General features: G+C 36.8%; 1 protein-coding gene across 5 annotated transcripts in view; it reads right to left on the reverse strand.

Moving 5' to 3' along the window:
• The window catches only part of LOC134652059 (tyrosine-protein phosphatase Lar), a 633,608-nt gene that overhangs the window by 66,359 nt on the left and 540,935 nt on the right, over positions 1 to 26,314 (reverse strand). The window lies entirely within an intron of this gene.

The following is a 26,314-nucleotide window of genomic DNA, read 5'->3' on the forward strand; positions in this document are numbered from 1 at the left end:
AAAATGCGGCTCGATGCTGACAGATGTGATTCCACCCGTATGCTCCCCCAGGTGGGCGGGGGTTGGAGGCTATGGTTATTGGAGGTTATTTGGTTAACGTTTTAAAATATATTTAAAATATTATGTCATCATTTTTAGGACCTGACCTTTTTATGATAAATATTTGATATTATAGGAAGTACCGCAATCCATTAACCATACGCCGGATAAGCTCTTTGAGGATTATTGAATTCATTCTGCGTAATGACGAGAGGACCTTTATGTGACGTTATTAAAGGGACAACCAAGTGTACAGTCAGCATCAAAGGTAGCGGATTAGACTATGCGTCAAAAGTATCTACTACATCTCTATTTAGTTAACAAAAAGAGGTATATCTCTATGTACCCACATGTACACTAGAACAATTTGATCGTAACATATACTTTTGAACCCGAACTGTAGGTACAGATTTATCTCTAATTGGAAAAGTATTCTAGGCTGGCAAATACAATACAATACAAATCCTCTTCATTGCACAACCTCAGAATAAATGTAGATGGAAACACAAATCATACTTGAAGACAGAGGTAAACAACAGGCGACCTTATCGCTAAAGAGCGATCTCTTCCAGCAATTGAACGAGTTTCCCAATGGTCGTTACGTCTATGACGCGTGGTGGGCCCAAAATAGGCATTTGTATATTTAGGTCGGTATTTGTAAGTATAATCAGTAAACCGTAATTAAAGATAGGCGGCGTCCAAAATTAATTCATTATTTGCGGGACCTAACCGTTAATTGTATGTACAACAATTTATATTAAATCCGATTTAGTGGATTACAGATTAACTGATAAATGGTAATAAAGCGCCCGATACACACTCGTGCGAGTGGAAGGCAAATGACGCGTTGGATAGCGGAAACTATACCCTCACCTTGAGTTTTACGCGGCCTTAAATGCTAGCGACTGCGTCAACTCAAATGCAGTGCATCTCGCTTGCACCAATATAAGTAAAGCTTTATTTTAGGCAATATTTATGGTTACCTAATGTCTGGGGCCACGAAAAAAACGACAGACAGGGGCATGGCACACTGTGTCAGATTCGCACGTCGCTCTGAAGTTTGAACGAAACTACGCTATGCGCGTATTATAGCGACGTCCTGGTCGCACGTCGCTGACGTGCGAATCGCACGCAGTGTGCCATGCCCCATAGTTGTGCGTCGTGGCCTGTATATTTAAATGGAGGTGTTCCCATATACGACGGTCCGATTACTGTCCTTACGACATAGTGGGAACGCGGCCTAACTTTGCGATGTCTACAGAAAAGACTCGATCGAGTTATGCGTACAATATAATATGTATGACCCACATATCCATACAGTTTCCGTAGTTTTTCTTATAAATTAGCGCGGTTCCTGTACATAAGCATAACACATGACTTAGTGCGGAAATAAGTGTGGCCAAGGTAATGAATACTTAAAACACTCGGAGAATGGCCGTAATAAATACGCCTTGTTACCGATTAATATGAATGTCAAATGAATTATGTTATAAATACAAGTCAGCCATAAATTCCTAGACCTAAACTTATGGCCATAAGGGTGTGATGTTTTTAAATACATGTAACCCATAAAAACATTGGCAGTTATGGTTATTATAAGATTTATAAGTCAAAGAATTGCTCAAACGTATACGCCATTGATGGCCTTAGCAGTTTACATTATTATTTATTCATATCTGGGAGACCGAGCTTTGTTCGGAAAACATATAACAACACAAAAATGCGCATTTTCCCAAAGATAAATAAGAGCTAGCTAAGATTTTTCGCCCCCGAAAACCCCCATATTGCAAATTTGATCGAAATCGTTTGAGCCGTTTCCGAGATTCCAGAAATATATTATACATACAAGAATTGCTCGTTTAAAGGTATAAGAATATTATTATAAACCTACCTCATATTGTGTATTAAACTTAAGAAAATGTGAGTTATTCTAATAGCACTTTCAACATACAGCAAATTCATTATTTTATTACTTCGTGCACGCCACAGCCTATCTTTAAATTAAATTTTCAAAGCACTTTTAGGCGGTTCTAATTTTCGGCTTGTATTGTTAATACTTAATTTGTTTGAGTTGAATACTGTGCAATTATGGCGAGTTAATTAAGCGAAATGGAAAAATTGTATGGTTCATTGTTTGGTAAATGGTTTCGCGATGTATTTGCGGAATTTTCGGCAACAATTTAACGTTTATTGAATACTATGATTGAGTGAGTACGTACTAAGTAGATAGGTTCTACACAACCTATCTATTGTGGCGAAAATACGCTATGCAAATGCTGCGCGTTCCGATGAGAGGCGATTACTCGGAGAATATTAGAGCTAAGTAATTTGATTTATTTTAGTTTGAATAAGGAGCTTTCTAGTTGGTCCCTGTATCATCTGGTGACGGAATCCTGAAGAAATTAGGGGCACTCCTTAGATGTTATAGGAATGGGTACCTATAGCCATTCTAGTACTTTTAAACTTTTAAAAGTAACACCAGAAGTTGCTTTCGAAAAGTACCATTTAAGCAGAATATTTTAAACTGTGCAAAATATATTAACTCACATTTATAGACGGGTCTATCGTATGTGTTCAAAACGCGAAAGTTTTAAATATTATATGTGTAAAATATTTCATAAAATAATTTGATTTGTTTCCTAGTTGGATCAAGGGAAATGTCAACCCATACTAAAAATAAACGTTAAAGGTATATGTGTTTTTAAATCCTCATTTTATTACACCCTTCCATATCCAATACACCGATAGGGTGTCGGGGTCGGGTGACGTCATCAGCGCCGCCATTTTTCAGCCCGAGCCGGCGCGGCGTCGGATTGCGCGACACCCGACACGGCGGCAAACGAAACTACTTAGAATTAATGCTACCTTGAGATCGCGTCTAAAAAAATGTATAAGTGAAATCTAGTTATATTTACAAATTATCAGTGTACTGTCGATTTAAGAGGAATTAATGCTACTTGATATCATGCATCGCTTTACATTATGTGTGGGTATTAATAAGGATTGGAAATTCCATTTTTTCCTCACAATCACGTGCTTTTTTGATCCTTGTATTGCTCATCTTCTACGCTCTTGTCTATTAAAAGAAAACAGGCCAGTGCAGTACTTGGCATATGCGTGGTTCATGTCCAAATTAAATTATGCTCTACACATGCACACCGTATTTGTTATTCGTGGTAGCTGACCAGAAAAAGGTTTATTCGCGTCAGAAGAGCGATATAACTTCATTATTTTCACTTCTGCTCGGACGAGATGATCCAACATAGTCTTATGCTATTAACAAATAAATATTGAAGCTAGTTATGAAAAGTCTTCCTCTGAAATTACTTAGTTTGTCGGCGATAAATACGGAGATTTTCGGTGGCGATAAACGTAAAGCGGTCTTCCATATTTGTATTTAATACAAATATGGAAGAGCGCTTCATTAACCCTGTCATCGGGTGTCTTATCTTTAATTAAAAATGGCCTCCAACCGTCCCATCAGACTAAAGATAGTCCGTAATGATATCATATCTAGTCGGAGGACAAATAAACTCAATTACCCGACGTCGGGAAACCAGAAAAGTTACATTCCAAATGCGATTTCTGTCAAACGGCCATCTGTATCAAAGGACAGGAATCGGGATAACTTAATTATGGGGCGGGTTGGACGAGCGAGCTGCCGAATGAGCTCTCGTTTTGATTATTGTTGTGGTTTGATATTTATAATTTATAAAGATATACGCTTATCTAAAGCTACGAAACAAATAGGCACTTGGCGCGATAGCGATAAGTAAGCGGGTTTCTTAAACCATTTTTACGGAGCATATTTTGAGTATCAAGGCAGTATAATTTTTCGTTTATTGTATTTCCTGAGTGTGTATCTTTCACATAATTCTCGAATGATTACTTAATATCGTACTTAGTAAATACGGAACGGTTTGCAAAATTAAAACTGTGGTAGAAATTACACTTAGCGTATGTGAAATGTGCTTGAGCTTTGACTTTTAACTACTTCCGTTTTGTTTGAAAACGAATTTTCGTATGACAAGATTTTAATAATATTCGACCACTAAGATAAAGTAATATAATTACAGGGGTTTGTATTTTTTTGGAAGCAGTAAAATGCAGAAATACTTTCATTCCCGCCATTATCCAGCAATAAAATTTTCAAATACAAATACAAATACAAAATCGTTTATTTGTCCAACATAGGTATGAATAGTACATAAGTACAGATCTTATAATATTACTGTATCACTATGTTGTGCCGTGAGGCGTACAATTTTTTTTATCATTAATGGACTGTGATTATATACATGCTGTGGTGCACAGTTACCATTAATTATAGTCTAACAAAAATTCGCTTACACTATAATATGTTTTGTCAACTAAATATTTAAATACTTTACTTTTAAAACTTGTCATATCTTCTAAATTTCTTAATTCATTCGGAATTTTATTAAAAATTTGAGGAGCCATTCCAAATATACTTTTCCTATATAACGCTGTTTTGGAAGGCATTGAATTTATTCTGTTCCTAAGACGTATACTCTTAAACTGTTGAAATAAGTGGGGATTGCTTTTAACAAACATTACAATTTCGAAAATATACAAACAAGGTAGAGTTAATACTCCTAATTTTTTAAAATATGGTTTACATGAACCCAGTTGCTGAATTCCACACAACGATCTAATGCATCTTTTTTGCGCTTTAAACGCTACTTCTCTGTCAACTGAGTTTGCCCAAAATATAATGCCATACCTTAGTGTTGATGTTACATAGGCTTGATATGCCGTTCAGACATCCCTCAGCGCCGATTTCACAACTATTCCTCTCTAAAAAGAATCTCAAGCCGCAATTTGAACCGCCTAATCCCAAATTGAAAACAAAAGCCTCGACAAAAATCTCAGGTAAGTTCCGCGAGTTAATATCCCTTTGAAGACTAATTCAATCCTGAATTGGAACGGAAATGCCGTCCGTAAATCTTAAAATGTCCGTAAAATGTATATTGAGAAATAAGCTGATTCTGTTATACCATTATAAAAGGTTTTTGTATAATTTTGATACGACCTTTAGTCGTATCAAGCATCTCACGCGTAATAAAAGTGTAAGCGTAATGCGTTATAAGACGACTCATGATTGTATTTCGTCAGTAGGTCAGCACTATTCCTCGTTTTTTTTGGAAAAAGACTACACGATCTTGACGTGTCTTTTTATTGAAATATTCTTTAAAAAAATAATTATAATTAAGTACTTACGAAACTAAAAGAATCAAAAATTAACTTACCTATATATGCTATTTAATTGTTACAAATTATTTTTCAAAAGTTATCAAGACACGTTAAAATCGTGTTAAGGCCTGCGCTATAGAGAAAAAAATACATAGAGTGCTCACTCCATACATCAGTTTTAGTACCAAAAAGACTATTACATCTATTGTCAAGTAGCAGTACTGATAGTTCCGCTACTCGATGCTAGTTGTAGACACTGAAATTAATAGTCTGAACTGATGTATGGAGTGAGCACTCTATGTATTTTTTTCTCTATGCCTGTACACACCGGCTGCGTGTGCGTGACGTGCACGTGCGCATGCGGCGTTGTAGTATACAGATCCTTATGAGAGACGGCACACCTCTTGCGTGACATGTGCGTGTGCGGCTCCAACATCCAACAGTGCACGTCACGAACACGCAGCAGGTGTGCACACGCCTTTAATCATGTAGTCTTTTTCTAATGCTAAAAAACGAAGTATAATCATCATTATAATCAACGTGATCCGCCAACGCTCAAGGTCATAACAAAATAAAATGAAGAACTGAGGAAACCTTGTTAATACAGAATAGGCCTCGAATGTTAATTTACAAAATGAAATCTCATCCCCGAAAGGAGGTGAAATTTGATTATGTTCGTAAGACTGACATTATTTCGGGCAGCAAAGTTTGAACAGTTTCGTTAAGGGGTTTCTTTGGTTGTACTTCGAAATTGGGGAGGTGGGAATAAATTTCATTATTATGTTGCGGATCAGGGTCGGGTGGGGTTTGACGTGATTAATTATTGATTTTGGTTTTATACGACGTTTCGTTAAATGGTCATAAGTACTTGAGAATGGTCCTTAATTAGACGAGAAAATATGCCATAAAAAAAGTTTAGCCCTCGCTTGGTTAACTTTTCAAAATTGCACCTGTAGATTATAGTTGTTAACTGTAATGTTATCTTAAGTTTGATGACTCCAGTGTATTTGGACAAGTATCTAATTTTTATTTAAGATACATGCATAAAAATATGTTGGTGTTAGTTGCAAACTTATAGGTGTAAGAAATAAATACTACACAATATAGCCAATATACTCGTAGCCAAGGACATCTGAAAACGCCTCTATTGTCAAGGCGTTACAGTGCGTGTTGAGATTATTGAGCACCTTGGCTGTTCAGGCGGTCTAGCATGAGTTGCGTTCTCGCGCGCGACTCCATACTTGAAGTCGCGCAAGATGTATGGGGTCGCGCGCGAAAACGCAACTCATGCTAGACCGCCAGGTATATTTGATGGCGACTGTAAGGTTGTATACGATTAATTAACAAAAAATACTTACGGTAAAGTAAATGTACGTCTTAACGACGATATGACGTCACCATAAGCGTTCTGGCTCATATATGAGCCGTGGGAGCTGACAGATTAATAATAATTAACTTAAAGTCTAAGTTTGTACAACAACTGAGATATAAGCATTAATATTCCACTAAAACATTCCGTCTAAAAGCTAATTAAGTAAAAGATACCTTATCTCCGGTCACTTTTACGAGAGCCCTACAGAACCCGAACAAAAACGGAAGAGTACATTTCGGATTCATCTCACCTCTGAATTTTGAACTTGTACAAAAGCGATAACTCAGATAAATAAAACAAGGCTTTAGCGTTGTAAAAATAGGGTCGTAAATTGTACGGATAGGCGTCGTGCCTTCATAAATTTGCCACAAACTTGATATTAATTACAGAGCCTGTAGAGTGGCCGCAAATTGTAATATATTGTACGTTCGTTATAGGTTTTGCTACAGTTTTCTGCTTTCATTTTGCCTCGTATTTCATTAAAAGTTGCTTTGAAATGTCTGCTTGTAGGAGCTCTGTTATTACGGTATCTGGCACTTAAGAAATGCTTAAGTGGCTAATATTGCTGTATAGAATTTTGTAAGACAATGTTCAACGCGAAACATATATTTGGTGTTGCTTGGATTAATTGAATTAATCATTAATTTGCGGAAATATGTGGCAATTGGTTATTACCAAGAAATCCCATAAAATAACGCCGTTACGAAATGTTTGTACATAATATAAATATTTTATTTTTTATTTTATTTTATTTATTAGGCACACAAAACAGATAACATTTGTTACATGAAATAATTATTTTCAGTACAGGTTTTGGTTGGGAATACCATCCAAAGCATGTATGCACATCATGAAAACATATTGGACCTAAAAATATTGCAAATTAGTAGAGTCTTACGAAATATATTGAGATCTTTGCTGTTTTATTTATATCTAAAGCATTATACTTCCGTTACGCGGATTTGAAATAAAACGTCTATTTTTGAATAATTCCTCCTCCTCCTCCTCCTCCTAGACCCTCCAGGTCTCCTTTCTAGACCTAGGCTCTCCGAAACATGTCGCGCGAGTGACTTAAAACAAGTGAGTCTAAACCGTAAAATTATTCAATGTTAGCATGTCTCACAACAGTTTAAATTCGAAAACGTCTATTTTATTAAGGGTACAATACAATACAAATCCTCTTTATTGCACAACCTTAATAAAACATTTACAGAGAGACACACACCTATGGTACTTACGCATCTTTCATTATCATACAAGAAAACTCAGTGTACAAATAATTCTGGATCATTCCTTAGCTTAGCAAGTTTTCCTGCCTGCAAGGAAAATCTTAAAGTTGTAAATACTTGTTTAAAAGCCACAAGGAAACGCCATTACACCCTAAGTGAATTACAAGTATTACACCACACATCTGCATATCAGGATTAACTCGGCAAGACTCACAGGAACAATATCATGAGGAATGGGCCCACGTTTATTACTGATATATAAAGTTATGCCCTTGAAGGCTTTTAAGCCTCCTAGTTCATAAATAGACATTAATATCTCCGAGGTTTTAAAATAAACCTTCTCGTTGGCTTAATGGCGAGCATCTGTATGAGCCGTGTAGGGTTAGCAGTTGAGTTTGATGCAGGTAAATAATTAAATACTCGTATACACAGGGGATTTTTAAGGTGACCTAATTTAGCCATAATGTATTTATTATGGCTAAATTATTCGCCTGGGTCATTTTTAAAACCCCGATTTTGGTATTTAAGAGCGCTCCAACAAGAAAAGTCAAAATAATGCAAAATTGATGATATTCCTCGATGACATTCAGTACTTTAGGGTCATTATTAGAAACAATGAGTACTTGTTACGGTAAAAGCGTCTTCTTATCTTTAGGAATTACTTTTTAAATATTGGAAAAAGGGCTTATTAAATTAGTAATGATTTTTTTTCTGATAGTTGTTTCCGAAAAACCACGTGAAGCACTAAATTGTGAGCTCGTATTTGTACATGTTGAGAAGTTTACTCCGGTAAAGCTGGCTATTTTGTATTACTAATACCCTGTACATTAGGAATTACTTTTGACATTTTTCCTAAATACCTTTGAGAAAGAGAAAATCGAAGAAAAACAAACTCAATTTTCTCTCCGAAACAAGTGTCAATTCCTACGAAATTCTACTTAATATCGAAGTCATTTTCATACTCAAGCAATCTGCAGCGTTTGCTTATACTGATGGTATACATTAGTGTTTATGAAATTCTACTATAATTTTTTGGCAATTTTTTGAAAACGACTCTAATATTACCGATGACGCGCGGTCGTGAGCTCAGTGCCGCGGCAGAGCTTGTAGAGGTAGGACGTGTGTCGGTCGGCTCCGCACGTTTTCAACGGCGACGACGAGGTTTTTTATCATTGTGTGCGGCAGGCGCCGTGTAAAATGCTATACTGTGTGCGTGACAGTGCGTGTAAACGGCGACTGAGAAACTTTGATCCTAGTACTGTGTATTTGGTTTTATAGTATAGTATGTAACTACCGGACAGCATTAAAGATATTTGAAATGATCTGATATTTTATAGGTACTAAATTCAAAAATGGCTGAATACAAATGCTTTTGATGACATGTCAGAATCAGAATATATAGGTCTGATGATGGAGCTGGAAGGTGGTCACCGGTACCAGTCAACCACGCAACTAAACCACTTCGTGTTTGGGCTCGTTTGATTCCTCTCAACGAGATCTTTGACACAAGATAGAACTCAGGGTCTGATGATGGAGCTGGAAGGTGGTCAACGGTACCAGTTAACCATGCAACTAAACCACTTCGTGTTTCGGCTCGTTTGATTCGTCTCAACAAGATCTTTGACACAAGATAGGACTCAGGGTCTGATGATGGAGCTGGAAGGTGGTCACCGGTACCAGTCAACCACGCAACTAAACCACTTCGTGTTTGGGCTCGTTTGATTCCTCTCAACGAGATCTTTGACACACGATAGAACTCAGGGTCTGATGATGAAGCTGGAAGGTGGTCAACGGTACCAGTCAACCATGCAACTAAACCACTTCGTGTTTCGGCTCGTTTGATTCGTCTCAACAAGATCTTTGACACAAGATAGTACTGAGGGTCTGATGATGGAGCTGGAAGGTTGGCACCGGTACCAGTCAACCACGCAACTAAACCATTCGTGTTTGGGCTCGTTTTATTCCTCTCAACGAGATCTTTGACACAAGATAGAACTCAGGGTCTGACGATGAAGCTGGAACGTGGTCAACGGTACCAGTCAACCATGCACCTAAACCACTTCGTGTTTGGGCTCGTTTGATTCGTCTCAACAAGATCTTTGACACAAGATAGTACTGAGGGTCTGATGATGGAGCTGGACGGTGGTCACCAGTACCAGTCAACCATGCAACTAAACCACTTCGTGTTTGGGCTCGTTTGATTCCTCTCAACGAGATCTTTGACACAAGATAGTACTGAGGGTCTGATGATGGAGCTGGAAGGTGGTCACTGGTACCAGTCAATCATGCCACTAAACCACTTCGTGTTTGAGCTCGTTTGATTTGTCTCAACAAGATCTTTGACACAACATAGTACTCACAGGGTCTGATGTGCAGCTGGAAGGTTGTCATCCCAGACACGAAGTGGTTTAGTTGCATGGTTGACTGGTACCGGTGACCACCTTCCAGCTCCATCATCAGACCCTGAGTATCACCTAGTGTCAAAGATCTTGTTGAGACGAATCAAACGAGCTCAAACACGAAGTGGTTTAGTTGCATGGTTGACTGGTACCGATGACCACCTTCCAGCTTCATCATCAGACCCTGAATATCACCTAGTGTCCAAGATCTTGTTGAGACGAATCAAACGAGCTCAAACACGAAGTCGTTTAGTTGCATGGTTGACTGGTACCGGTGACGACCTTCCAGCTCCATCATCAGACCCTGAGTCATATCTTGTGTCAAAGATCTTGTTGAAATGAATCAAACGAGCCCAAACACGAAGTGGTTTAGTTGCATGGTTGAATGGTACCGGTGACCACCTTCCAGCTCCATCATCAGACCCTGAGTATCACCTAGTGCCAAAGATCTTGTTGAGACGAATCAAACGAGCTCAAACACGAAGTGGTTTAATTGCATAGTTGACTGGTACCAGTGGCCACCTTCCAGCTCCATTATCAGACCCTGAGTGTCACCTAGTGCCAAAGAACTTGTTGAGACGAATCGAACGAGCCTAATCATGTTACTACATGGTTGATTGGTATCCGTGACCACCTTCATCATCATCATCAGGCTTCATCATCAGATGCTTAGTATCAGCTCGTTTCTAAACTTAAGATACAAATTAAAGGTTTTATTATATAGCTAAAATAGTTTCACTATACAACCTATACCATATGCAATGACGAAAAATGAAAATAAGCGAGTACCTAAGTAAGTACGTATAATTTCTTTCTAGTAATAATGACCTACATAAGTATGTATATTTGCACTGGATTTAGTATTTTCGTACCAAAGAACATTTTTAGGACTTTGATATTAAAGTACAGTTAGTGTTGTTATGATTGATTTCAATGTGCTTCACGATCGGATCAAGAATGTTTAATCCATCATTGTAGTGCGACCGAGGGAAAATGCGGTGGAAGGGATCGGCGACCTGAGATCGCGGGGCCTGCCGCAGCGCGTAAAATACCTAAACTCGCTCATCCCCGAAATGTAATAGCACTCTTAAAATAACCAAATATACATTTTCATGGGAGTTATAAGCCCTTTTCATAATGGGTCATCTACGAACGTAGATCGTAGAGTATAACATTAAATTTCTTCTAACAATCTGTGCTATTGTCGCCTGGCTGAAGGGACATAATAACAAAACAAAAGTAGATCCACCCATAAGATAAGATCAACACTTCCAAATTGTTTTATACCTATACTTTTAACAACTTGAAAATGAGCACCGCGACACCCCTACCGGCAACTTAACGCTCGTGAAACGTGAGTATGCTAAACTTGATATTAATATTTGCTACCTCAGACAAAATGTACAAGGAAACCTGTTCGTATCAAGCTTCGAGGTGGAGCTTTTAACAGAGTAAGGACTAAAAGCAGTAGTTTAACTTCGAAAGTTTGGGAAGTAACGTTCTACGTTCAAATCTCAGACGACGATAACCAGTAAAATCAGCTGAGTAGAACATTAGTAAGAGTAGTATCATATGTCTTTACATCAAGGAATAATGGCGGAGCCGAAGCCAGTACGTAGTTAGTAGGTACACACAAAGGGGTACACCGAGCGATTCATCTAAATAAATACATACATGAATAAATAACATGCCTACACTCGCACACACCATCCTACCCTTCCATTAATGCTTCGTCTGAGAACCATACATCGGGATTTTGGGCGCGGGACTGTTTTACACTAGCCAAAAGATTATTAGATTATTTAAAAAAATTTAAGCATATTTGGAGCTAACTACCTATTTTTAATTCAGTTTGGTAATTATTTTACAATAAACAAAGTTTTTAAACACACAAAATCATTACCGCACCCAAAACCTTGCTGTATGCTGAGAATAGTGCTAGTCACTACATTAAGGGCTCATTTAGACGGCGCGCGAACTCGTATACGATTTTAGTTACACTGTGGACCATTGAGGCGACAGCAATTCAGCCGACCGATCAAATGACGCAATGTAACGAAACTCGCATGCGAGTTCTCGCACCGTCTAAATGAGCCCTAAATATGCCTTTTTTTGTTTAAAGGTAAACTACTGTATGAACTACTCGTACTCTGGTATAAGCCAGCGTTAAGTATAAGCACTGCCGTTGTAAGCAGCAGTAACCGAGAATGCAGCTCGTTGGAAGTTACTTAGTTTTTATCCTGCGCTGTGCCATCGAAAGATAACGAGTTTTATCTCCATATATACTACAGATGTAGTGCATAATTATTTCCATTGTATTTTCACGGAAACATATGAACGTGTCTTGTTATTTTGGCCAGTCTCGGTACAAAAACCGGCCAAGTGCGAGTCGGACTCGCGTTCCAAGGGTTCCGTACATTAAGTCCTACTCACGCTTGACTGCACATTTCTAATAGGTTTTCCTGTTATCTATAGGTAACTATTTTATTTATTTATTTAAACTTTATTGCACAAATTTACACAAAAAGAGTACAAATGGCGGACTTAACGCCGCGCATTCTCTACCAGTCAACCATTGGGCTAAACTGACATTTTGTTTTTGTATTTTGTGTATTTTTTTCAAAATTCTAGACCCAGCAGTTTCGGAGATAAAGAGGGGGGGGGGGGAATGGTCGGACAGACAGACAGACGCACGAGTGCTCCTATAAGGGTTCCGTTTTTTCCTTTTTAGGTACGGACCCCTAAAAACTACTGAGGTTGACTGTATTAGCATGACAAATTTTATAAACGTTTCCGAGAAAATACGAAAATACGATGGTAAACAATAAATGCACTCTTACATCTGTGCGAGTATACCTACTCGACTTCAAAGTGTCATCATGAGTCACATAGCTAACTTTTTCTACCGGTATAAAAATAAATTGTTAGCTTTTTACTTTGACAGCTACGGTACGAAAAATGACAGCATCTCGTAGTGTCACTCTATCTCAACCATCAGTTGTACAGTCAGAATTAATAGTATCTGCTACCCTCGACTAGTTACTCAAATAAATAAAAACAGTTTTCATTGTTCTATAATATAGAGCCGCCGTGTGGTGGCCGGCTTTAGAATAGCGCCAACCCTCACATAGGATAAGGGTGTCGTACGAGGCGACTAATAAGTCCACAAACGAAGCAAGAAGGTATTTCGTTACAGGGGAGATGGTCGTCCTCTTAGCATTGGTTTGCAATCCATCTAGGAGAAGGATACTCCAAAATAAAACCCGGAATGGAGTTTCCGTAAGGCGCGAGTAGGGTCCAACCTGAAATAAGCGGCAGATTCCTGCAGCCGACCTGTCTCCACGCGTATTGGCTCGCCTTTCCTGTGGGTTAAGACAGTGAAGCCGAGAGGGTAATGCAGGTGCTGGGCATCCCTGCGTTTCCTTAATTTCATCCCAGGCGGTGTAATAAGATATTTCACCGGTTTTACACCACAAATCGTCTGCATTAGACGCTAAGGCCAATGATAATATAGAGGCATAACTTTCTGTTAAGCTATTAGAGAATGTTGCATATTCAAATCCGCTATTGTTGATGCTGTCTGTACCAGTCTGTATCTGTACTGTTGCTGTTTTAATACAGTGGTGTAGCTTCAATGTGCTTATGAGTTTTGAAACGATGACGTCTGACGTCTGATGGCTAAGCTAGACTTTAGATAAGAAGACGTTGGGCTTTTTCTAAAATAAATATCGAAAACCCGATTCTTTCAAATCTGGACGTTCTTGGGCTCATTCTACTCAGAATCGACAGCACTCTCCATCCTTCCATTAAAAAAAGATGTCCCAAAATGTCCATTCCATTACGTCACGTTTTTAGTATGAGAAAAATTTTCACTTGTATGTAACGTGACGTAGTGGAATTTTCATACAAAATTTTGGGACATTTTTTTTTAATGGTAGGATGGAGAGTGTTGTCGATTCTGAGAAGAATGAGCCCAATAACGTCCAGATTTGAAAGAATCGGGTTTTCGATATTTATTTTAGAAAAAGTCCTTGAGCCGGTTTCATTAACAAATGTGTACGGATGTTTTAATAGCTCAATTTCATGATAAATATGTACGTAGTACGTACGTATAAACGTAATTACTTAGTAAAGACTTGCAAGAGAAGGCTTCAGAAGCCGTCACGTAAAATGCGGCTGTGTAAAGTTAAACTTACCCATTTTTGTCTCCAGCCAAACAATACGAGTACTAACATACATAATACATCAGTTTCCTTACTTAATTAATAATAAGTTGTATAGAAGGTGTGGTAAAACTTATTATTAATAAGTTTAAAACTCGCGTATGTGGCTTAAATCTTATTACAAATAAGTTTTCGCAAAGCTCGCTTAAAACTTATTTTAAATGGGGTTTTATCTATCTACGGATCGTTTTTCTCACTCACTTACTTTTTTCTCTATGGTACAACACACGTCTTACAGCATACTCGTAAGTATGCTGGGTCAATTTAAAAAGTAATGCTAAAATGTCCAGCAATGTTTGACCCACCACAATGGTTTACATTACAACCACGCGTTTCTGTCTCCAACTCAACAATTCAAGTATCCACAGACGCACCATTATCCAAACAAAGCATAGGAAAACCAAAATCCTACTCAAGACTGACGTAATGACGACAAAACTACCATAACGTGTCCTGAAAGTTGTTATCACGACAAAAGCTCATATTTCGCCGGCCCCATTAGACCGGGTAAAAATCGTGACACGTGTACTCGTAACTTTACGCTACAGATGGCCCGCCATTTGCTGTTCTTTCTTCTACTTACCTGGGGGAGCGTTGGAATTGAGCGGGTACTGGCACGTTAAAGCTTCCAGTAATTTTCTGTTATCAATTTGTAATAGATATGATCTGTCAAAAGTGACATTTTATCAATCAGAAATCCTTTGTATTATCCAACATTTGCCATTTGACAGAAAAAATGGCAAAAAGGTAGGTACTTAAGGTAAACTTTAGAAGACGCCGTCCATCTGTCAACAACAAGGAAGTATATTTGCTCAATCATTCGTATTGTACCAGTTACTTTTCTTGAGCCAACGAAAATGCGTAGCCATAACGCAACGTGATAAAAAACCTTTACGTAGTCTAACTGTATTTTTGTTAGTAAGACATAATGTACAAGCTAAGACACTTGATAGTAAGTAAGTTGTACTTAATATTACCCTATTGTAGTTTGGTCTTGGATACGTTGAAGATAATTACTGACGTCAGAATGAAGTCGAATGAAGACAATGAAGAAGAAATGTCTTCCTAAAGTAGTCGCTACTGGAAAAGTTATCAACTAGTGATCACCTTCTAAGAGCCACGAACTTAATTTGATTAGTTTATGATAGTCGAAATATTACTTAGAGTTGGATATAAAGTTATCTCTGCATTGCATTTGCAAATGTGTCAATGTCATAATTATTAATGTCAAGTTACTATGAAATTATGACGTTTTTAATGACACTCCTTCATTTGTTCCCTTCAAGTCAGTGAAAAGCTAGCATAAATGGACTCTACTAGGTACATAAATATCTAGTAAAAACTTAGACAGTTACTACGCTAAACTACTGGCTCCTAAACCACTACCTAAGCAACTAAACGCAGCACGAAGTAATTCAGTGTCGTTCCACACAATGGGCGCGGTTCAAATCTCGACATAACCGCACGATGGCGGGTTATTTTTTGAATCCCAACTAGCAGAAGAGCTTGCTTTGTGTTGAATAAAGGTGTTAAGTTGGAACATTTTATTAGTATGCAGAAAATTTCTTTGTATTTTCACATTGTATAAATTATATCGCAAAATATAATAGAGGCCCTAAACCAAATTGTGTGAAACGTAAATTATTTGTACAATATATAAGTTGGTATAGAACCACTGTTACCATTCATATCTGAATTTAGATTTTTTTAATGACAAAGCGCTAAATACACATAAATAAAATGCTATGTTGAATACTTCAGAACTTAAGGATAACAAATGGAAAAACGCTGTACTGAATAAGAGATACTGAGTGCCAATAAATAGTTTGAAGAAAGTTTTGCACTATTTGGATATCCGATAATATACTCGAAGAGGTATTTTGTTAAGTTTTCTACAAATTTAGTACAGTAGTAAAAACTAAACAGTGTAAGTAAATGTTACAAACTAGAGTACGTTAAGTAATGTGGTAATTATCAAAGCTAAACTAATATAAGGAAAAAATATATAAACGAACTGTGCGGTACGCGATACAAACTAAACATTTTATAAAATAAAAGGATACAAGGTTTCAAAGATCTCTTAGCAAATTACCCGAAATTAATTATTAGTAGATATTTTTACTGTACGAAAATTAGACAAGTTTTTTTCAAGACAAGTTTTGAATTCGCATTTATTCCGCCTAGGATGACGCTCTTAAAACCACCCAAATGTTATCCAAATGTAATGAAAAAACAAAATTTGGCAACAAAATAGATTTCACCCCAAATGTACCTAGGTTTAGCATAAGCATCCGCTGTAGGCATATTCTGTGTTATATCTACCTGAGTATAAAACCCGAGTAGGGGCCCGATTCGGATTTTGAACTAGACATCTATTAGGTGTCTATTAGACATCACCAAGATACGACAACGATATGTTTAAGATCTTGCCTGTCAAATTTGACATTTGTGCGATTCTGGAGATACTCTTGAACGATTTCCACAAGATATTATTACGATATTTTAACGTAAAAGTGACATTTGTTTTCCGAATTGAGCTGCAAAAGAGAACTAGTTGAAATCTAAACTACAACGTATCTAGTACATATCGTATCGTTCTCTAGTCTAGAACGGATCTTGTCTTCCGAATACCGCGGTAGGAATCTCAGCTCAAATCCAAGCTTATTTCACGCATGCGAAAAGTCTAATTAACTTCATATATTAACATATAAGTATACGCGGCTTGTATGCCACGACGTTATATGGAGATACTTGGAGGCTGATTTGGTATTACTAATTTTATAAGGTTTATATCTTGTTTAGATACGACCTTAATTCATATCATTAGTGAATGACACATCTCACATGCAAGTCTGATACCTGAGGTCCTGGTCAAGATAACAGTTCATATAAAACGCCAATCGCAACTTAAAAATTGTATGGAACTTATCACGTGAATTTTCATAGCACGTGTCATCCCGATTAATTTTTTTCTTTTCGTTTAGCGTTTATCGATGTGTGATTGTCTCTTTGGCTAGGCTAGGCCCTCTGGCCGCGTAGCCAAGATGCCAATCGCTTACGCTGCGTAGCGATCGTAACGCAACTGTCACTATCGCACTAATATGGAAGAGTGATAGAGAGACACAAAGCGTTTCGTTGTCGAAGCGATAGCGATTGTCAGCTTGGCTAGGCCCTCTGATCGCATTTCGTAAGCATCAATCAGTGTTATGTTAGCGGCTCCACGCTGATTGGTGCGAAATGTAATCAGGAGTCGTCTCATTAGGCAGCTCGCTTGCACTCATTGGTGCGCCCGAGATGCCTAATGGCAAGGTTCTATCAAAACATGATTTATCAGTGAAATATAAAATAAAATAAACGAGGAAAATCTATTCTAGCAATTTATTTAAAATTATTTTAATCCGCATACCTATCAATGTGGTTCAGAAGAGGGACTGAAAATCAGCACTGCGCGCTCGTTTCGTAATGAAATTGCTGACACAGCTTATGCTGAGCCCGGTTCTTTTGCCACGCATGCCAATTGTTAATGTTATTTTTATAATAATATATATTTTTTTTTCATAATCATAATCATAATCATAATTTTGTAACTCGCATCTTGTTATTTGTGTAGCAAAAGGTAAATGTCTTATTCTTATCGAATTGGTAAAACAGAATTGGCTTTACGTAGATACCTACTTATTTTTTGTATAAAATAACCGTGCTCGTATTTTCATGGATTAAGCCGGCGTAGGTCTCTTAAGTTGGATATTTTTTCATTCATTTTGTTATGTTTGTGTTGTTTTTTCATATGTGATGAAGGTCATGTAGGTTTCTCTGTGTAGGTAGTTAGAGACACGTAGCAACAACGTAGAATTTTTCTTTTAGGTAATACTATAGATATTTACTGTATTAAGTTATAACAAAAGGTAAAAGCACCGTGCATAATCAAAACGTAACACAGTGTCTTATAAAAAAACTTTATCTACAGGTGTGTTATAGTATTTTATGCAACCGTTGTTTAAGAGAGGTCAAAAAAGGCGAGTGGGGTGAGTAACAATTTGAGGCGAAGCCGAAAATTGTTAATAAAGACGCCACGAGTATTTTTTGACTCAGTTAAATAACGTTGCATACTATACTTTTTCTACGACCAAGCACTTACTTTGAAATAAAATTGTAAATTTAACAAATATTTTTAATTCATGAAGTAGCAAAAATGGAAGGTACGGGCGGGAAAAGAATGAATGAATGAAATAAAAAAATACATGTATATGGTTCACTTATTTGTCAGAGATGACATTTAGAATAAGGTTGGCAACACTGTATTTCATTCAATATTTTTTAGTGTTACACGAAGTATCGTAAAATCGCCAAAAAGATACTGCGTGTATGCACAAATTAATTCTTTTTTGGGGAATAGACTAAAGACTTGTCTTGACAACTACAAGGTAGGGTTTTAAAGGTGTGTGCACGACCCTTTAAATGACAAATAAAAGTACGGGAGTAGAAAAAAGATTTTATTAAACTCTATCGGTAAATTTGCGTTTTTCGCGCAGCTACAAAGTTAAATAAATTAGATTATTGCGAAATATTATATCAAAACAAAATGGATTAAATACGTTCGCAGTACATTCTGTTTGCACATAAAACAGATATATACTCGTACATACGCAATATTCATAAAGCTTATTAAGCGGTATCGAAAACACACATTATAGAATTGGAAAACGGGTGGCACTGAAAGTATTAAGCAAATGCTTTTACGAAATGCGTCCTCTCCGAGCCTGCACCAAAAAAGCTTTATTCTTCGGGAGCTTTATATCATGTAAACAACATTGTTTATATTTGATTTGCAGATAAGAGGTGAGGCGGATTACATCCACACAAACAGGCTTATGTGCTTATGTCAGTGATATTAATGAAAAATAAAGGTTTGTGTTGTGTGCTTTTTGGCGTCGGCTCTTGTACTCTTTTGGTGACGAAATAACTTTTAAGAAAAATAGAACCACTTTATAAAACGGGCTTATTGAGTAAAAAGCGTTTAGGCGGGGCATTTCGCACTGTTTTGGAATCAACGACAAACTAAAAACAAACAAAAATAGAATCTACTTCTGGAAACAATTAAACGGCCGTTTTGTTTATTTAAAGTTGTACCTACCCTCCATTTTTTAGATTTGTGGATTTCAATGTTATTTCTACGCAGAATCACGAGCTCTTTGAATCCTAATGTGAGAAAAAAGTGTCCCAAGGATTTTATTTCATTTGATTTCATTCCGTTACCATTTTTCATAGACTTTGTATGATACGAAAAATCCCAAATTTGAAAAAACAAAGGGCAGGGAATCTAGGGTACAACTTTAAATAAAATGGCCTATATTTTACTTGGGCGAAGTTGGACACCAACGGTGAAGGTAGATACTTTTATCGATCCTGATTTTCAATCAATTGCAATAAAAAACGTGTGTCGAAAAGCCTGGCAAAAACGCATAAACTTAAATCCTAAATGCGTGAAAAACATAACCTCGCTGGGAAGTGTTTAAAATAAGCGTATTCGTTTCCGTTCTCTGCGCAAAACACGTTTTACGGTAAAATTAAAAACCTTTGTCTCCGTATGCCGTGAGTTGTACGTAAAGACCAGGAGGTAGCGCCGGAAAAAAGTAGTACAAGTTTTTTTAATGATATAGGAGCGAAATGGCGACCTTCGCTGTAAGTACTCCTCTAACGTTTCCCGGACATTCCCAAATTAACGAAATTTTACAATACATATGGTGCTACTTTACCGCCCTAGTGCGGTAATTACCACAATACGTGTTTATGTCGAAAATTTGAAGGGTCATATGTACTGTAAAACGTACAATTCATCATGAATTGTACGTTCAATTCATCATGAACCTCTCTGTCACCCGTCATCTCATCATTCACTTGCGTTCGTTTCATATCATCTCTCACACAGTCCATCCACCTTTTTCTCGATTTTCCTCTCCTTGTACTTCCCTCCACATTCATTCGTAATACCTTTCTCGTCACATGACTTTGATCCCTCCGCATCACATGCCCGTACCACGCTAGGCGGTTTGCCCTTACTTTTTCTGTTATTGGTGCAACTATCAGGCTTCCTCTTATATACTCATTCCTTATCCTATTCATTTTCGTCACGCCACACATCCACCTTAACATTCTCTGTACTGTAAAACGTACAATTGCGAATAGGTAAAAGGTAATTCGCAATTGTATCGAAATTCACTATTACGCCTCGCTAAATCGTTTGAAAAGATGCGCCTCAATTGTCACGAATCAATCCTAACCTAAACCACAGAAAACTAAAAACACCTCGCGTTAACCTCGCACCTCATCATCATCTTTCTTGCGTTATCCCAGCTTTTTGACACGGCTCATAGGAGCCTGGGGTTGGCTTGTCAACTAATCCCGAGAATAGGCATAGGCACTATGAAAGCGACTGCCATCTGACCTTCCAACTAGCATAATTGCAAACCTGTTTTCCGTGACCAGCTCTCGGTCTATTAGAGGTGAATCCTCGAGTTTAACCTCTCTTTACTCTCCTGGGGTGAAAGAACGAAACCCTTTTAAACGCTAGTTATGGTAAAAAAAGAATTATCTTCAGATTATCCGAGTATAGTAAAAGTTTTCTGCTACAGCAGAAATTTATTAATATGAAAAAGTATTTATGTAAACTTCCTTTGGGTTCGTTTATTTTGTATCTTTTAATGTGGTTTTATGAAGTGATTAAGCAATTAGGGAATTGATCAAATTCTTTTATTAAATAAAGGGTGTTTTTTAAAGATATACAAATTCGAAATTAAATAAAACACGTAAAAATAAATTTTATAATAATGGTATTGGTTTTATTTAAAAGATATTCTTATGCCATTAGTTCTTAAAAATGATTTCGGGCATATGGGCGCCACGGCTGGCTCGAATGAAGCGTAATCGGGAAGTCCAATTTTCGACCACTTTTTCGAGCAACTGGGGCCGTATACCTATTGGCAATAACGCGGCGAATGTTCGCTTCCAAGTGGTCCAACGTTATCTGCGTAGACCTGTGATTTCACATATCCCCAAAGAAAGTAAACCATAGTTGTGAGATCACACGATCGTGGAGGCCAGTTCACAGGTCCATTACGGGAAATTATGCGCTCATCGAATATTTCCCGCAATAAAGGCGATTTTGATTTTCAAAATTAATTTGCACAATTTGCAATCGTTGTTCTGAAGTAAGTCTATTCATTGTGAAAATGGCAAAACGTACTGACCACAAATATCCCGTCAACTGTTAAATTGACAATCACTAGAAACAGTTATGCCAATTTAAAAACCAAACCTCTAAAAAAACAAACAAAGATTACCCCCGTCGGTAGGTAATCTTTCATACTTTTTTTTTAATGAGGCGCGTAAATAACGTAATTTCGCCCTCGTTAGGTGCTTTCAGTGAGTCTTAAGAGCCCGTTAACGATGTTAGAGCCAAAATGTAAAATTGATAGATTTAGTCGTTGAAATTGTACACCTTTTGTTACGTAATATCTAAATAACAAGTATTGGTTTCTATTAGCACATCTTCTCATCTTGCCTTTTAATAATGAGGTCCCGAGCGTGCGTCACCGACAATATATGACGAGAAGGGGCAGTTTTTAAATATTCATCAAAAAATTATAGTGGTAAATTATACAAAATTATGTATGTATAAAGAACAGTTTCAGGAAATGTTATAGTTTGTAAAGTATCAAAATTACGTTAAAATTAAGTCGATTTTCACGAATAATTGTCACTTGTTTTAAAGTAATTTCTGGTGAAAATTGATTTCGTCTAACTTTCATTTACTCTTGTTCAATATCATATTATAACAAAAATGTAGTCTATTAAAGGTGGAGTACAGGATACGTGTAATACAAAATTACCATTTTTAGCAGTCCAAACTTTACGAAAATTACAAATAAGATCGACAAAATCAGTGCTTTACGCGCGTTTACCTAAACGTCCATCAGAAAAAAAAAATCATTAGTAATTTAGTCTGTTTTCAAAAACATGATCTGTAAAAGTGCAAGATAAGAAGACGTGCTAATAGATACCAGTACTTCTTATTTCTATTACGTAATAAAAGGTGTACAATTTCATCGACTAAATCTATCAATTTTACACTTTTGCGACTAAAATCGATACGGCCTCTTAAAAAGCGGTAAAACTGAATAAAAATTAAATCGGTAAAATAATTCCAATTTACAAGTCCCCGACAAATACTTTTCAAAATAAACTCAATTGTTACGTTTGCATTCTTCTAAAATAACAGACAGAGATTTCCCAGGGCGTGTTTAATTTATTTCTTTTAAAAAGAGACTAAGGAAGGTAATGCTAGCTTCCATGTTCAGGAGAACACTTCTTTTCATTACCCACGAGACACTTCGGCAGTGGGTACTGGCCGGCAGGAAAGTGCTTGTTAAATATATATTATTATACTAGGTGATTTTGGGGTCGTGATCCTGAATGACAAAAACGTGTTAAGATGGTCATAAGTACTCAAAAACTTTACCTTAACACATTCCGTGCCAGCGCGAGCTAGGTACGCGCTACGCTACGGTCGAGCGTAGCCGATAACACGGGAAAAACCGTATGTAGCGAAAAGCGCCCATATTTCAATTTCACAAGGCGTCTTTCCAGATCTTATGAAATATAGTAAAGTCATTCCTCTTTTTAAATCTGGTGACTCGAGTAATATGGCTAATTTCCGACCAATATCAATACTTCCTGTACTAAGTAAAGTTTTTGAAAAATTAATGTTAAATGATCTACTGGGTCACTTCAACAGACATACTTTACTTACAAGCAATCAGTTTGGTTTCACAAAGGGCCGTTCCACGACCGATGCTGCTTCGGTACTCATTAAACATATTTATAATATTTGGGAAAATTCTTGTGATGCAATTGGCATATTTTGTGATCTTTCTAAAGCATTTGATTGTGTGGATCATGGAACGCTCATTTTGAAATTAGAACACTATGGTCTGTCAGAAAATGCCCTAAACTTTATGTCTTCTTACCTTAGCAATAGAACACAAACAGTTGTTGTAAACAAAACCCAGTCTAGCGGAGCTGTAGTCCAATTAGGAGTGCCGCAAGGTTCTATTTTGGGTCCATTCCTGTTTTTGGTTTATATAAATGATTTGCCATGTATAGTAGAAAATCTTTGTGAAATAGTTCTTTTTGCTGATGACACATCATTACTTTTTAAGGTTGATCGGAAATCTACCGATTATAGTGTAATTAACAGCACACTCGTTAATGTACTTAACTGGTTTACTATGAACAATTTGCTTCTTAATGCTAAGAAAACCAAATGTATTAGATTTTCTTTGCCGAATGTTAAACCAGTCGAAACTAAAATACTTTTGAATAATGAATGCTTAGAGATGGTAGATAAAGCTCTGTTTCTTGGTTTAACATTGGACAAAAATCTACAATGGAGTCCTCATATCGGAACACTAGCTAACAAATTAAGTTCGGCCGCTTACGCCGTGAGGAGAATTAGACAACTGACAAATGTTGAAACAGCTCGCCTTGTTTATTATAGTTATTTTCATAGTGTAATGTCATATGGTATTCTGGTTTGGGGCAAAGCAGCTGACATACAGACTATATTTGTCTTACAAAAGAGAGCCATTCGTTCTATATATAACTTAAGAGCGCGTGAATCATTAAGAGAACTTTTCAAAGAAATTAATATTTTAACTGTAGCTTCCCAATACATATATGATAGTATTATTTATGTTATTAAGAATCTAGACTCCTTCACTAAGAATTCTGATGTCCATAACTTTAACACTAGAAATAGAAATAAGCTTGCTATCAGAAAGTTTCGTGTCCGTAAAGTACAAAAGTCATTCGTTGGGCAATGCATTCATTTTTATAACAAGTTACCTGAGAATGCTTTAAGATTACCCTTTCCAGCTCTTAAGAATTACTTAAAAAAGTCATTGATGTTAAAAGCTTATTACAGAGTCGAGGACTACTTGACAGACAAACATGCATGGTCCAAACCAGAAACTAACTAATAAAAAGTAGTAGCAATTAAAAACATTGTATTATGTATAGAGTTATAGGTGACACAGCTCAGGTAAGCAGGAAAGCACATCAAATATTATATGTTGGTAATTAATAATAATCAATCAGATTTATATAATATGTTTTCCCATTTCTTTTAATAACTTTATTTTCTTTTCCTTTTGTAAGAATTTGATATGTTTTCTGAAAGAGCTACGATTTTGTATGATTCCATGTACATATGTATATTTTCTAAATCAAATTTCTATTACACCTTATGTGTATAATTGCATGAATTCTATAGTAATTTAAATTGTATTTTTTCCCTTATTTTCTCGTAATGCATGTTAATTATAAGATGTAATTATTTTTGAAAAGATGTGTCCCGCCGAGTTTGTTGCCGGTCCCATATTGGGATACCCTCCTCCAATTGAGGGGGGATTTAAATCTTCTCGGGGCAGAGGTGTAGGGTTGGAGCCGGTCTACCTAGCTTTATTTGACGTTCATAAGCGCATTGTAATTATGCCTACTTGAATAAACTATCTTTTATCTTATCTTATCTTATCTTTATCTGAACAGTGAACCCGCCTAGCGGGTCGCCGGCAGTGAATGTGTTAAGGGCCCGAGGAGGAGAGAAACGCATGCGCCCAGGGGATATTGTTTTTCACGATTTTCATATCTGTACAATGGGAAATCTTGTTCAGTATGACCAATTAATTATATTTTTGGCGTTCAGAATCATGACCTCAAAATCACCCAGTACTTATACTTATAAATAAAAATCGGCCAAGTGCGAGTCGGACTCGCGCACGAAGGGTTCCGCACAATGGTGCAAAAAACGGCAAAACGTGATTTACGTTTGTTGTATTGGGAGCCCCACTTAAGTATATATTTATTTTATTTTGTTTTTAGTATTTGTTGTTATAGCGGGAATAGAAATACATCATCTGTGAAACGGAAAGCCGAGTCTTAGTAATAGGGTCCCGTTTGTACCCTTTGGGTACGGAACCTTAAAAAATAATATCACAGGAATAATAAGATCTAAAGCGAAAAGGTCGCCGATTGGTACCGGTCTATACCTTTTATTTTCTCTCTTGATATTTTTTTGTAATGCAATAAAAGACTCCCTTCGGTCGTGTTTTAATTTATCGCCACTCGTTTCGAATTTCCTCTTTTTCGCACTTGTATCGAAAATAACTATTTTCTACTCCTATACTATTATACCTTACTACTTAAACCATTGCAATGCACACACCTTTAAAACCCTACCTTATAGTTGTCAAGACAAGTCTTTAGTCTATTCCCCAAAAAATAATTGTGCATACACGCAGTATCTTTTTGGCGATTTTACGATACTTCGTGTAATGACAACTTAAAAAATATTGAATGAAATACAGTGTTGCCAACCTTATTTTAAATGTCATCTCTGACAAATAAGTGAACCATAGACATGTTTTTTTAATTTCATTCATTCTTTTTCCGTCCGTACCCTCCACTTCTTGAATGAAAAATATTTGTTAAATTTACAATTTTATTTCAAAGTTAGAAAAACTATTGTATGCAACGTTGTTTAACTGAGTCAAAAATACTCGTGGCGTCTTTATTAATAATTTTCGGCTTCGCCTCAAATTGTTACTCACGCCAATCGCCTTTTTTGACCTCTCTTAAACAACGGTTGCATAAAATACTATTATTGACTCCTAATGTATTAGTAAATAAATTCAATAAAATATTAATTATTTACTAAAAATCTTTGGAGAAAATATTTTTAGATGTGTCACGCGTGAGTGATAGACAATTATTTAATTATTC

This window comes from Cydia amplana, chromosome 11, assembly GCF_948474715.1.
Source record: "Cydia amplana chromosome 11, ilCydAmpl1.1, whole genome shotgun sequence".
Lineage (NCBI taxonomy): Eukaryota > Metazoa > Arthropoda > Insecta > Lepidoptera > Tortricidae > Cydia > Cydia amplana.